The 11,920-nt window shown below is 47.6% G+C and overlaps 1 protein-coding gene and 1 long non-coding RNA gene across 2 annotated transcripts in view; one reads left to right on the top strand and one right to left on the bottom strand.

The window, feature by feature from the left end:
• Window positions 1-11,920, top strand: part of LOC108525026 (uncharacterized) — a 41,312-nt gene that overhangs the window by 12,672 nt on the left and 16,720 nt on the right. The gene's annotated exons all lie outside the window — the stretch shown is intronic.
• Window positions 1,670-9,210, bottom strand: LOC108525033 (uncharacterized). The gene is made up of 4 exons (XR_001884194.1): window positions 9,080-9,210; window positions 3,235-3,379; window positions 1,973-2,177; window positions 1,670-1,852 (listed from the first exon to the last, which is right to left on the bottom strand). It is a non-coding gene; the product is annotated as an uncharacterized LOC108525033 (long non-coding RNA).

Below are 11,920 nucleotides of genomic sequence, written 5' to 3'. Positions count from 1 at the left end.
TATATATATATATATATCTTCATGACACTTGTTAAAGACAGTAAGGAAGGCTTTAGTCAAGCCAGGGCATGACCTTTACTCAAGGGACCACTTTGTAGGGACCTTGAGTAGGGACCACTTTGCAGTGGGGCATAGAGACTGGTCCCAACTCCAAATACAACAAGAAAAAGTGGGTATTTATAGCTAAGGAGAAGGTGGAAAGTCACTGGATGAAAACTTACTAAGAGGAGACATCAGAGATGAGGGGTGACTCCGGCTAAACCAACCTCACAGGACCCGCAGAGGGCAGGCCAGGGAGATCAGACATGGCCTGGCGGAGGATGGAGGATGAGGAACCTGATCAGATATCGAGGGTGGGGGTTGTAGCTAAACTGGCTGAGCAGGACTCTTGCTAAAATTGGACCATGCAGAGATAACACAGAAGTCCAAAAGTCAGGACCTAGTTGAAAAAGCACCCAGAGGCTAGAATGGAGAGAAGAAAAAAAGAGGGAAAAAGGAAAAAGCACCCCAAGGAGCCTGAATGGAGTTAGGTGGAGGAGATGATAGTCTCTGGCGCCGCTCGTCTCTGCACTCAGCATTAGCGCTCAGCACCCCTGGGAAGCCGAGTTAGGTGGAGGAGATAGTCTCTGGCGTCGCTCATCTCTGCACTCAGCCTTAGTGCTCAGCACCCCTGGGAAGCCTACCGAGATCACAAAGGTGAAAAAAGTGCTTTCATCCTTAACCCAGTCCTTATCCACAACCCCCTCCCCAAGGGCATGACTATGCCAGTGCTCCTGTTCCCGAAGCTGACCTCCGCGGGGAAAGAAGAAGAATGCTTTTCATTTGAGATGAATGGGACACATACCACGGAATGTCAGGCAGTGCGAATGGGATACAATGACGAAAAAAAACCACCCCCAGTCTTAAGAAACTTGCAGGTTTTGTGGGAAAGGTAGAAGCAGCAAATACTACAATACAAGGGTAAGTGGAACTGGAGAGATCAACCCTGTGGGCTCCCTTCCAGAGCCCAGTGACCCCAACAACCCTGGATTTTGAAGGCTGATCAAGTGCAGTGCATGGGAGAGAATGGAAGGAGATGCCTTCAGCTCCACAGGTGTTTGCTGGGGTGATAGTGGCTTCGAAAATCAAGACCCTTTGGAGACTGGAAAAAAACCTACATGCAAACAATTGCTCTGGGAGTTGCAGCAGTAAAGTCACTTCTGCTTTTTATTGCATGATTAAAATACCTCCATGTAATAACTTGGTTTTTTTGTTTTTTGTTTTTTGTCATTTTTTTAGATGGAGTCTCACTCTGTTGCCCAGGCTGGAGAACAATGGCGCAGTCTCAGCTCACTGTAACCTCTGCCTCCCGGGTTCAAGCGATTCTCCTGCCTCAACCTCCCGAGTAGCTGGGACTACAGGCACATGCCACCACACCCAGCTATTTTTTAGTAGAGACGGGATTTCACCATATTGGCCAGGCTGGTCTCGAACTCCTGACTTCGTGATCCACCCACCTTGGCCTCCCAAAGGGCTGGGATTATAGGTGTGAGCCACTGTGCCCGGCCTTAATAGCTTTTTTTAAAAAGGATGTCAAGTTAATGGAATGTATTCTGCTTCAGAAAATAAAACTCTTAGGTTTTCAAAAATTAGCAACCCCAGGATTACCAAGGGTCTGCTTACTGTTTACAGTATGTGAATCCTACTTCCTTTTCACGGTTGTAAAGACTGGGATTTTCTGGGAGCTGAACTGCAGGAGTCCGCAGGCCACCTGTTAGGACTGTGCACACTCCTCCACAAACACGCCTATGGGGGGATCCTTGGCTCTCTCTGCAGGGGTGCGTTGGGTATGCACCAGCTGGGAAGGAAGGATCTGTTGGAACAGCAATCGAAGCCAGGGCAGGCCTCCCAGGGTGTTACTGGTGGTGAAAACAACCAGCTTCCTCTTCCCTCCCTCCAGCATGGCAACCACCACCCTCAGACTCAGAGATACCTGCAGGAGTGTGATCGGGCTGACCTGTTGCTCTTATCTGGAATTCTTTTAGGCTGATGGGAGATCACTTCATTTCTTTCTTTCTTTTCTTTTCTTTTCTTTTTTTGTTTTTTTTTTTTTGAGATGGGATCTTGTTTTGTCAACCAGGTTTGAGTGCAGGTTCAGGTGATTCTTCCGCCTCAGCCTCCCCAAGTAACCTGAGTAGCTGAGAAAACAGATGCGTGCCACCATGCCCGGTTAATTTTTGGACATTTTGCAGTGATGTGGTTTCACCATGTTGTCCAGTCTGGTCTTGAACTCTTGAGCTCAAGGGATCCTCCCACCTTGGCCTCCCAAAGCACTGAGATTACAGGTATGAGCCACCGTGCCCGGCTACCCAGGAGATTACTAATTTTTGGCATAAATCCATCCAAAACTATTCATTAGTTTATCCACTCGACATTGATTTATTATTCCTGACTGCAGCCAACAACACTGTGAATACTTACCCTGCCTCAAGCTCTGGTCTAGGTCCTAGAACATTCATGAAAACTTGCTTATCTGCCCTCTGGCAGGTGAGAAAACTTTGTAAGAACTTTCAACAGTAAAAAGTATGAGAAGATGTACAACAGATCTGGGACTATTTGTAACGTAAACCCAGTGGAGGATGTAGGAGCAGAAGTGGAAGGCCCTGAAGAGGGTCCTGCACACGCCGGACAGGCCTCCAACAGAGAAGACACACAACCTGGCTCAGCACAGTGGCTCACACCTGTAATCCCAGCACTTTGGGAGGCTGAGGCAGGTGGATCACCTGAGGTCAAGAGTTCGAGATCAGCCTAGCCAACATGTTGAAACCCCGTCTCTACTAAAAATAAAAAAAATTAGCTGTGTTTGGTGCAGGCTTGCAGTCCCAGCTGAGGCAGGAGAATCGCTTGAACCTGGGAGGTGGAGGTTGCAGTGAGCCAAGATCACGCTTCTGCACTCCAGCCTGGACGACAGAGTGAGACTCTGTCTCAAAACAAAATAAATAAAATAAAGAAAACACACAATTCACACCACAGCCACCAGGGTGATTGTCCAGGTTGTATTTCTGCTGACATCGACCCTTCGTGCCTTCCTCTTGCCGCCCCTTCCAGCTACACCTCCCTGGAAGGCACATGGTCCACTAGACCAGAAGGGTCGTTGTATGGGTCAGAAATCAGGTTACTCTTGGAGAAAGAAACTACTGAGAATCAACCCAAAGGGAATTAAATGAACACCCGTAAAGGAATGTGGGGACTTACGAAGCATGGGGCTGAGAAGACGCCAGCCGGCAAGGGTAGGTCCAGTAGTCAGAGGAAGCTGCTCCCTGAGGCGGTGAGAACCGAGGCTCGTATGTCACAGTGGGTCACCATACAATGACCAAAACCTATTCCACCACATCATCATCTGTTGAAAGTTAAACTGCAGTTTAATACATTATTACACTTTTATTCATAATTTTAGGGTTAACCTGAAGGGCTACTCTGCTTGGAGCCTGAACAAAGAGAAGTCAGGATTAGGCTTTTGTGCAAAGGAGACATCAAATTTGGGGAACATGAATGTCTTGAGCAATGGAGAGGCAGGCCGAGGTCGCTCAGTGATTTTCCAGGCTTTCCTTAGCACGCTCAGCTTTTCTCAGATTGCGTTCAGTGGTTCTTAACTCAGAGGGATTTTGCCTCTCAGGACATTTGGTGATGTCTGGAGACATTTTTGGTTGTCACACTGAGAGGAGGCGCTACCGACACGTCGTAGGTAGAGAGCAGTGGTGCTGCTAAACCTCCCATAGTACACAGAACAGCCCCATGAAGAACGACCTGGCTGGGGCCTGAGATCATTGCTTTACCTGGAGGTGCAGCCAGTCAGCCAGGGGAACGAAGCGGTACTTGTGGGCTGAGCAGAGAGGGCCCTGGGGAGATCCTGGGTGTGTGTACATGACGGCCCCAGGCGGGTCCCGGCAGAGGAGGTTGAGGTGCTGAGTCAGAGGTATGTTCCTGAAGGCACCCACAAGGGGGCCGCTTCGTGGAACTGCAGGCCTGGTCCTGAGCAGCATGGCTTGGAGCTGTCTGGACAGGCCTGCAGAGAAGGGCGTCTACCTTACTGAGGTCAACCCACACACATCTAGTAGTCACAAGGCTGCTGTCGCAACGGGCTGCCTGGCCTATCTTGTGATGATGTTTGTTTTATACGTAATGTTACGCTTTGTTTATGGACAAGCAATGGAGGCTGGTGAGGCCTCCCTGGGCCTGTTACATACCCAGAGGGCCCTGTGCCCACCTCAGGCCTCATTGTCTCCTGAGAGTCCAGTGGCCGGAAGACGTCACTCCCCTCCTGTTTGTGTTCTCTCCTGCCCTCTCTCTGCTTCTGCTTTTAAGAAACACCTGTTGGCCAGGCGTGGTGGCTCACGCCTTTAATCCCAGCACTTTGGGAGGCTGAGGCGGGCAGATCATGAGATCAGGAGTTCAAGGCCAGCCTGGCCAACGTGGTGAAACCCGTCTCTACTAAAAACGCAAAAATTAGCTGGGCGTGATGGTGCACACCTGTAGTCCCAGCTACTCAGGAGGCTGAGGTGGGAGAATCACTTGAACCTGGGAGGCTGAGGCTGCAGTGAGCCAGGACCATGCCACTGCACTCCAGCCTGGGCTACAGAACAAGACTCCTAAAAAAAAAAAAAAAAAAAAAAGANAGGCCTGCAGAGAAGGGCGTCTACCTTACTGAGGTCAACCCACACACATCTAGTAGTCACAAGGCTGCTGTCGCAACGGGCTGCCTGGCCCATCTTGTGATGATGTTTGTTTTTATACGTAATGTTACGCTTTGTTTATGGACAAGCAATGGAGGCTGGTGAGGCCTCCCTGGGCCTGTTACATACCCAGAGGGCCCTGTGCCCACCTCAGGCCTCATTGTCTCCTGAGAGTCCAGTGGCCGGAAGACGTCACTCCCCTCCTGTTTGTGTTCTCTCCTGCCCTCTCTCTGCTTCTGCTTTTAAGAAACACCTGTTGGCCAGGCGTGGTGGCTCACGCCTTTAATCCCAGCACTTTGGGAGGCTGAGGCGGGCAGATCATGAGGTCAGGAGTTCAAGGCCAGCCTGGCCAACGTGGTGAAACCCGTCTCTACTAAAAACGCAAAATTAGCTGGGCGTGATGGTGCACACCTGTAGTCCCAGCTACTCAGGAGGCTGAGGTGGGAGAATCACTTGAACCTGGGAGGCTGAGGCTGCAGTGAGCCAGGACCATGCCACTGCACTCCAGCCTGGGCTACAGAACAAGACTCCTAAAAAAAAAAAAAAAAAAAAAGATGATGATCTGGAAGCCCGAGTGTAGCTAACTGGTGCACAGATGAAAGTGAAATGTGTGATCTTTCCTAGGGCCCCACTAAGACTTCTCTGAGCCACGGGAGGCTCTCACGAGTGTGTAAGCCAAGGTTTTGGGGAAGGGATGAATGGGTGTGTCTCACATTTTCCCAGCTGCCTCTCCCTTCCCCTTCCTCCTTGCTCTGGGAGACTTCTTTGTGGATTCCTTCCCAGGACTTGGTCTGAATTCCCTAATAGACGTTCTCCTGGCAGGACGAATCCCCCTTTGCAGTACTCGGGGACTGCCTGCTGCTCTAGCTGTCTCTGGTCCACCTCTCCTCTCTTTCAACTAAAGCCCTCACGTGCCAAACCATCCTTGGTGGATCTCGTCCACAGCATGAAGTAGGCCCTTGGAGTTGTCGACTGACTAGTTTCACTATTGGTGACTCATAGCATCTCACTCATTTCCTGTTCATCAGTAGGAGGCAGCAGTCTGCACCTTTGCATCACATTTTGAAGGTATCTGTGTGTTTGTCCTTGTGGAGAACACGTTGCCTATTATATCCTCTAGGTCCATGAGTGACCCTCATCCTCAGTAAAAGTGGATTCACGCTGGCACAGTCTGCTTTGTTTTATTGTGACACATAGAACATTATAGGTTTCGGTGAATGAAAGCTAACTAAATTGAAGTCATTCTTGTGAAATGAAAATACATTTTTCAGCTGTTCTTAACTTTTCAATATAGATACACACTATGTCTTATGAAATAGTAAATGGAAAACACGATCCAAAAAGGTCTACTTTGCTAGATAATTTGCATAAAGGGCATCTGAGCAACACAAGTCCACAACACAACCTGTTACACAGGCACTCAAGTTTGGTTTTCTTTTCTTTCTTTCTTTTTTTTTTTGAGATGGAATTTTACTCTTGTTGCCCAGGCTGGAGTGCAATGGCGCGATCTCGGCTCACTGCAACCTCTGCCTCCCAGGTTCAAGCGATTCTCCTGCCTCAGCCCCCTGAGTAACTGGGATTACAGGCATGCGCCACCACGCGGCGCTAATTTTTCATTTTTAATAGAGACGGGATTTCTCTATGTTGATCAGGCTGGTCTTGAACTCCCAACCTCAGGTGATCCGCCCGCCTCGGCCTCCCAAAGTGCTGGGATTACAGACGTGAGCCACCACGCCCAGCCTACAGATTTGGTTTTCAATGTCACTTGACATGCACAAAGTACAGGTGACCAAGCACCTTTATTTTATTTTTTTTCTTTTTCTTTTTTTGCGACGGAGTCTCGCTCTGTCGCCCAGGGTGGAGTGCAGTGGCACAATCTCAGCTCACTACAACTTCTGCCTCCCAGGTTCAAGCGATTCTCCCACCTCAGTCTCCCGAGTAGCTGGGATTATAGGCGCAGACCACCATGCCTGGCTAATGTTTGTATTTTTAGTAAAGACAGGGTTTCACCATGTTACCATGTTGGCCAGACTGGTCTCAAACTCCTGACCTCAGGTGATCTGCCCGCCTCGGTCTCGTAAAGTGCAGGGATTATAGGCGTGAGTCACCGTGCCCGGCCACAGCACCTTTTTTCTTTAACTCCTATGTTTGCAATTAAAATGAAAAAACTGGGCCGGGCTCAGTGGCTCAAGCCTGTAATCCCAGCACTTTGGGAGGCCGAGACGGGCGGATCACGAGGTCAGGAGATCAAGACCATCCTGGCTAACACAGTGAAACCCCGTCTCTACTAAAAAAAATACAAAAAAACTAGACAGGCGTGGTGGCAGCACCTGTAGTCCCAGCTACTCGGGAGGCTGAGGCAGGAGAATGGCGGGAACCCAGGAGGCGGAGCTTGCAGTGAGCTGAGATCCGGCCACTGCACTCCAGCCTGGACGACAGAGCGAGACTCGGTCTCAAAAAAAAAAAAAGAAAAAAGAAAAAACTGTATAAGCATTCTTATTTAATTAACAAGTGATGAGTCATTTTTCGTAAATGGACCTAAATACCTTAAGAAAGTCATCAAGTGTCAGAGAGATGTAAACTACCATTGACAGCCTTTCGGGACATATGGAAGGAACCTGTTTGCAATGACAACATGATGTGGGTGGTGCCTACTTACACTGAAAGATTCGGATGGGGTTTTCAGAGTGCCCTCTCCACTGTCTCCCTTCACCCAGCCCGCCTCCTCTTCTAGGACTCTGATGCCACTTTCCTCCTGCGTCCCCTGGTGTCTGTCTGCTTTTCTGTTCCCCCTATTTCTACCTGAGGACTTTTCTGTGCCTTTCATTCATCCTCCATCTGTGTGTCCCTTGGCACTGACTTCAAAGCCCCTGATGGCACTGAAACTCAGTGGTGTGAATGAAGACTGCAGTGCTACTGGGGATGTATTCTCCATTTGTACTTAAAGAGTTATGTCAAAACCTAAACTGTAGGACTGACGGATAATGATAATCTGTCTAAGGCAAAAACATAAGCTTAACTGCCTATCCTCATATAACAGGAAACTAAACTATTTATATTGAACTGAATTCTCCTACATTTACAATCAGATACCTGCACCTTCCTGGACAGGCAAGAGACACTCCCAAACTGCGCTGTATCCTAGTATATAATACTTTCGGCCAACCTACATGTGTAACTTACATCATTTTCAGAATGCTTCAAGTGGCATATTAGACATTAATAATTTAAGCAGTGAAATTAACTGGTACAGAATATATAGGTATATAATAAAAGAAGTAATTAAAATCTTTGCTCCATCTGTTCATATTAGCTATACATGTTCTCAAGTCCCAAAGAAAAGATATTATTTAAAAGCAATTTTAAAATATTTAAAATTAGCACCCTATAGTTCTCATTTAATAAGTTAAATGGGCAATTAATTGGTGTTTTATTTCAATAGAAGCTTATTTCAAAAAGCTTTCCACAGAGTTATTTTGTGTAAAATGGTAATTATGCCCACAATTTTTAAAATGAAGCTTGCAGAAAGGGCTCATTTTGGCCATAAACATAATTTTCATTGATGTTTCCCTTAAAGACAAATGTTTCCTTCACTGAAATAGACTTTCGGAAATTGTTTAATTATTTTTACATTGGCAATTGAGTATCCTCCTTGAGTATCCTCATTAATTATTACATTGCCACTGGTACCTCAGAAGTATTTGGTGTTTTCTTAAGTTCTTTAAGCTCTTTATTTTATTCATTTATTTAGGTTTTTTGTTGTTGTTGTTGTTGTTGAGACAGAGTCTTGCTCTGTCGCTCAGGCTGGAGTGCAGCAGCCTGATCTCGGCTCCCTGCAACCCCTGCCTCCCGGGTTCAAGTGATTCTCCTGCCTCAGTCTCCTGAGTAGCTGGGATTATAGGCTCGCACCACCAAGCCTGGCTAATTTTGGTATTTTTAGTAGAGACAAGGTTTTGCCATGTTGCCCGGGCTGGTCTCAAACTCCTGACCTCAAGTGACCCGCCTGCCTGGGACTAAGTTCTTTAAGCTCTTAATGTAGAGTCTGAAAAGAGGGTTTCAGTCTGGGATTAAGTGGCTTTTTATTTATTTATTTATTTATTTATTTATTGAGACGGAGTCTCCTGCCTCAGCCCCCCTAGTAGCTGGGACTACAGGCGCGCACCACCATGCCCAGCTAGTTTTTGTATTTTTAGTAGAGACAGGGTTTCACCATGTTGGCCTGGCTGGTCTCGAACTCCCGACCTCTGGTGATCCGCCCACCTCGGCCTCCTAAAGTGCTGGGATAACACATGTGAGCCACCGCTCCCGGCCAAGAGCCAATTATTTAATATTCCTAACTTTTTAACATATCCTAAAATACAACTCACCACCCAAGTTCAGGCGTTCAGGCGTTCGCCGATGCTCTGTTGGCTGCCCTCCTCTTCCCGCTCTGCTCCAGCCCGGCCCCAGCCTCCGACCCTGGGGACCGCTGTCTCGCTGCCGAGGAAGCTGCGCCGCACCGGCCTCGCCTCTGCCGCCACCTGGCGCCCGGCCGGGGCACGACGCCCTGGACGGCCTCCGTAATAATATGAGCCGCGCGCCCCCGTGGGCGCCCCTGCCCCTCGCGGCCGCGCGCCTCGGCTCCCTTCCATGGGCTGCAGGTCTCACCCCCAATCCCACTCCCACGTGGACCCGGGTTCCCTCCGGGTTGAAAGCAGGGAACCTGCAAGGCTACTCATCCTAAAAACGACCTTAATCCTGCTAGCCTCCAGGAGCCCCGCACCCTGCTCGCCCTGGTCCCGGGGAAGGCACCCCATCCCGCCATCCCACACCCCAGAGCGGATCCAGGGCTACATTCTCCCAGTAGCTCCGTCAGGGCCCTGAATGACCCCCGCACACCCGTGCGCACTTCCCCGGGGCTGGCCTGACTCCCTACACCTGCAGCCCCTTCTTCCCTCAGGCCCTCAGCTGCTGTCAAAGCCAGTGTCCTCAAGACTGCGCCTGTCACGGTCCTGCGTGGTCCCCAGGCAGTCCGCGCCTAGACGCATCCTACTGGATCGCCCAGAGGCCTCAACGGAGGGCTGTGCTTTCTTCTTTTTTTCTTTCTTTTTTAGGGGGGCAGGGGAGGCAGGGTGTTGAGCCTTGCTCTGTCGCTCAGGCTGGAGTGCTGTGGCGCGATCTCGGCTCACTGCAACCTCGCCTCCCGGGTTCAAGCAATTTCCTGCCTCAGCCTCCCGAGTAGCTGGGACTACAGAGCCCTCCCATCACACCCAGCTAATGTTTTTAGAGATGGGGTTTCGTCGTGTTGGCTAGGCTGGTCTTGAACTCCTGACCTCAAGTTATCCCCCCGCCTCAACCTCCCTAAGTGCTGAGATTATAGGCATGAGCCACTGCTCTGGCCCTTAAAATCCACTTTTCATTGCACATCACAATACAATTGAGAAATGGTTTGTCGTTGTTATGTAGAATAAGAGATGACACTTCAAAATGATTTTTAAAAATTTTTGCTCAGCTCATGAGGCACCAACTTATTGAGACTTTTTACCTTTCCAATTTGCTTCAAATGCCAAACGACCATTGAATGGTCAACGCTGAGCTGTCAGCAACTTCTCCTGTAGCTGTAAGAGGATCAGCTTTGATGATTGCTGTCAATTGATCACTCAACTTCCGATGGCCGGCCTCTATTTGCAAAACTTCTCGAACCACCGCTGCACTGTGTGTGCCCTAGCAGTTCCTGGGCCAAATGCGTTGTTGATGTTGCCAGTTGTCTCTTCTGCATTTTGACCTCAAATAAGAAAATTGCTCGAATTTGCTTTTTGTCTAACATCATTTCCATAGTCTAAAATAAACATAAAATAAACAGCAAGTAATAAGTCATTAGCAAAAAAACATAAAGCAAGAAATGCCCATTAATGATGTATAACGTCATATTTATTTAAGAACATATTCCAATATCAAACAGCAAATTCCAGCAGTGCAAAAACCACAATTACTTTTGCATTCACCTAAAATTGGAATGACACAGAGAAGACTAGCATGGCCCCTAAAAAATAAATACATAAAAATAAACTGCAGAAGGGATTATTTTATTTAGTTTAATTTGTTTTGTTTGTTTGTTTGTTTAGACCTACGTACTGGTCACTTTTTCGTCCTCACATTTTTGTGTGTCTGACCTTCATCTGGCATCATATTCCTTCTGCCTGATTTACAGGTATATTCTTTACAAATTTTCCCAGTGAGGATGTCTAGTGGCAAACACTCATTTTGTTTACCTGAAAATGTCTTTTATCTTACCCTAATTTTTTTTAGACTAGATCTCACTCTGTTGTTGGAGTGCAGTGGCGCAATCATAGCTTGTGGTATCCTCCATCTCCTGGGCTCAAACGATCCTCCCGCCTCAGCCTCCCGAGTAGCTGGAACTACAGGCATGCACTGCCACGCCCAGCTAACATTTAAAAAATTTTATTAGAGACAAGGTCTCAGTGTGTTACCCAGGCTGGTCCTGAACTCTTGAGTTCAAGCTCCCTGCCTCCCAAAGTGCTGGGATTACAGGCGTGAGCCACTGCAACCGTATTTTGCTTTCATTCTTTTTTTTTTTTTTTGAGACAGAGTTTCCCTCTTGTTGCCCAGGCTGGAGTGCAGTATCTCAGCTCACTGCAACCTCCACCTCTTGGATTCAAGTGATTCTCCTGCCTCAGCCTCCCAAATAGCTGGGATTACAGCACGCACCACACACCTGGCTAATTTTTTTTGTATTTTTAGTAGAAATGGGGTTTCACCATGTCGGTCAGGCTGGTCTTGAACTCATAACCTCAGGTGACCCACTCACCTTGACCTCCCAAAGTGCTGGGATTACAGGCATGAGCCACCGCGCCCAACGCTCTAAATATTAAAATATATCTTTTTTCTACTTATAGTATTTTAGGTACACAATTATTTTCTTTCAGCCCACTAACAATATTCCATTTTTAGCTCTGCCTCTGTTGTGGGTGATGAAAATAGATCTTTGTTCATTTGAACATCTCCATCTTCTTCACTGGCTGCTTTGGAGGCTTCTCTTAGTTGTTGGTGCTTGATAATTCATTATGGTGTGCCTAAGTGTAGATTCATTTATTCCATTTACTTATTCATTAGAAATTCTCAGGAATTATAATAATTATAATAAATTATAATTGTAATATATATTTTTAAATTTATGTATATTTTATATATTTATATATCATTTACAT

The sequence above is a fragment of the Rhinopithecus bieti genome, unplaced genomic scaffold (assembly GCF_001698545.2).
Source record: "Rhinopithecus bieti isolate Rb0 unplaced genomic scaffold, ASM169854v2 scaffold_84002, whole genome shotgun sequence".
NCBI lineage: Eukaryota > Metazoa > Chordata > Mammalia > Primates > Cercopithecidae > Rhinopithecus > Rhinopithecus bieti.
Note: the sequence above shows the minus strand (reverse complement) of the source record. Positions and strands in the feature narration are given on the sequence as shown.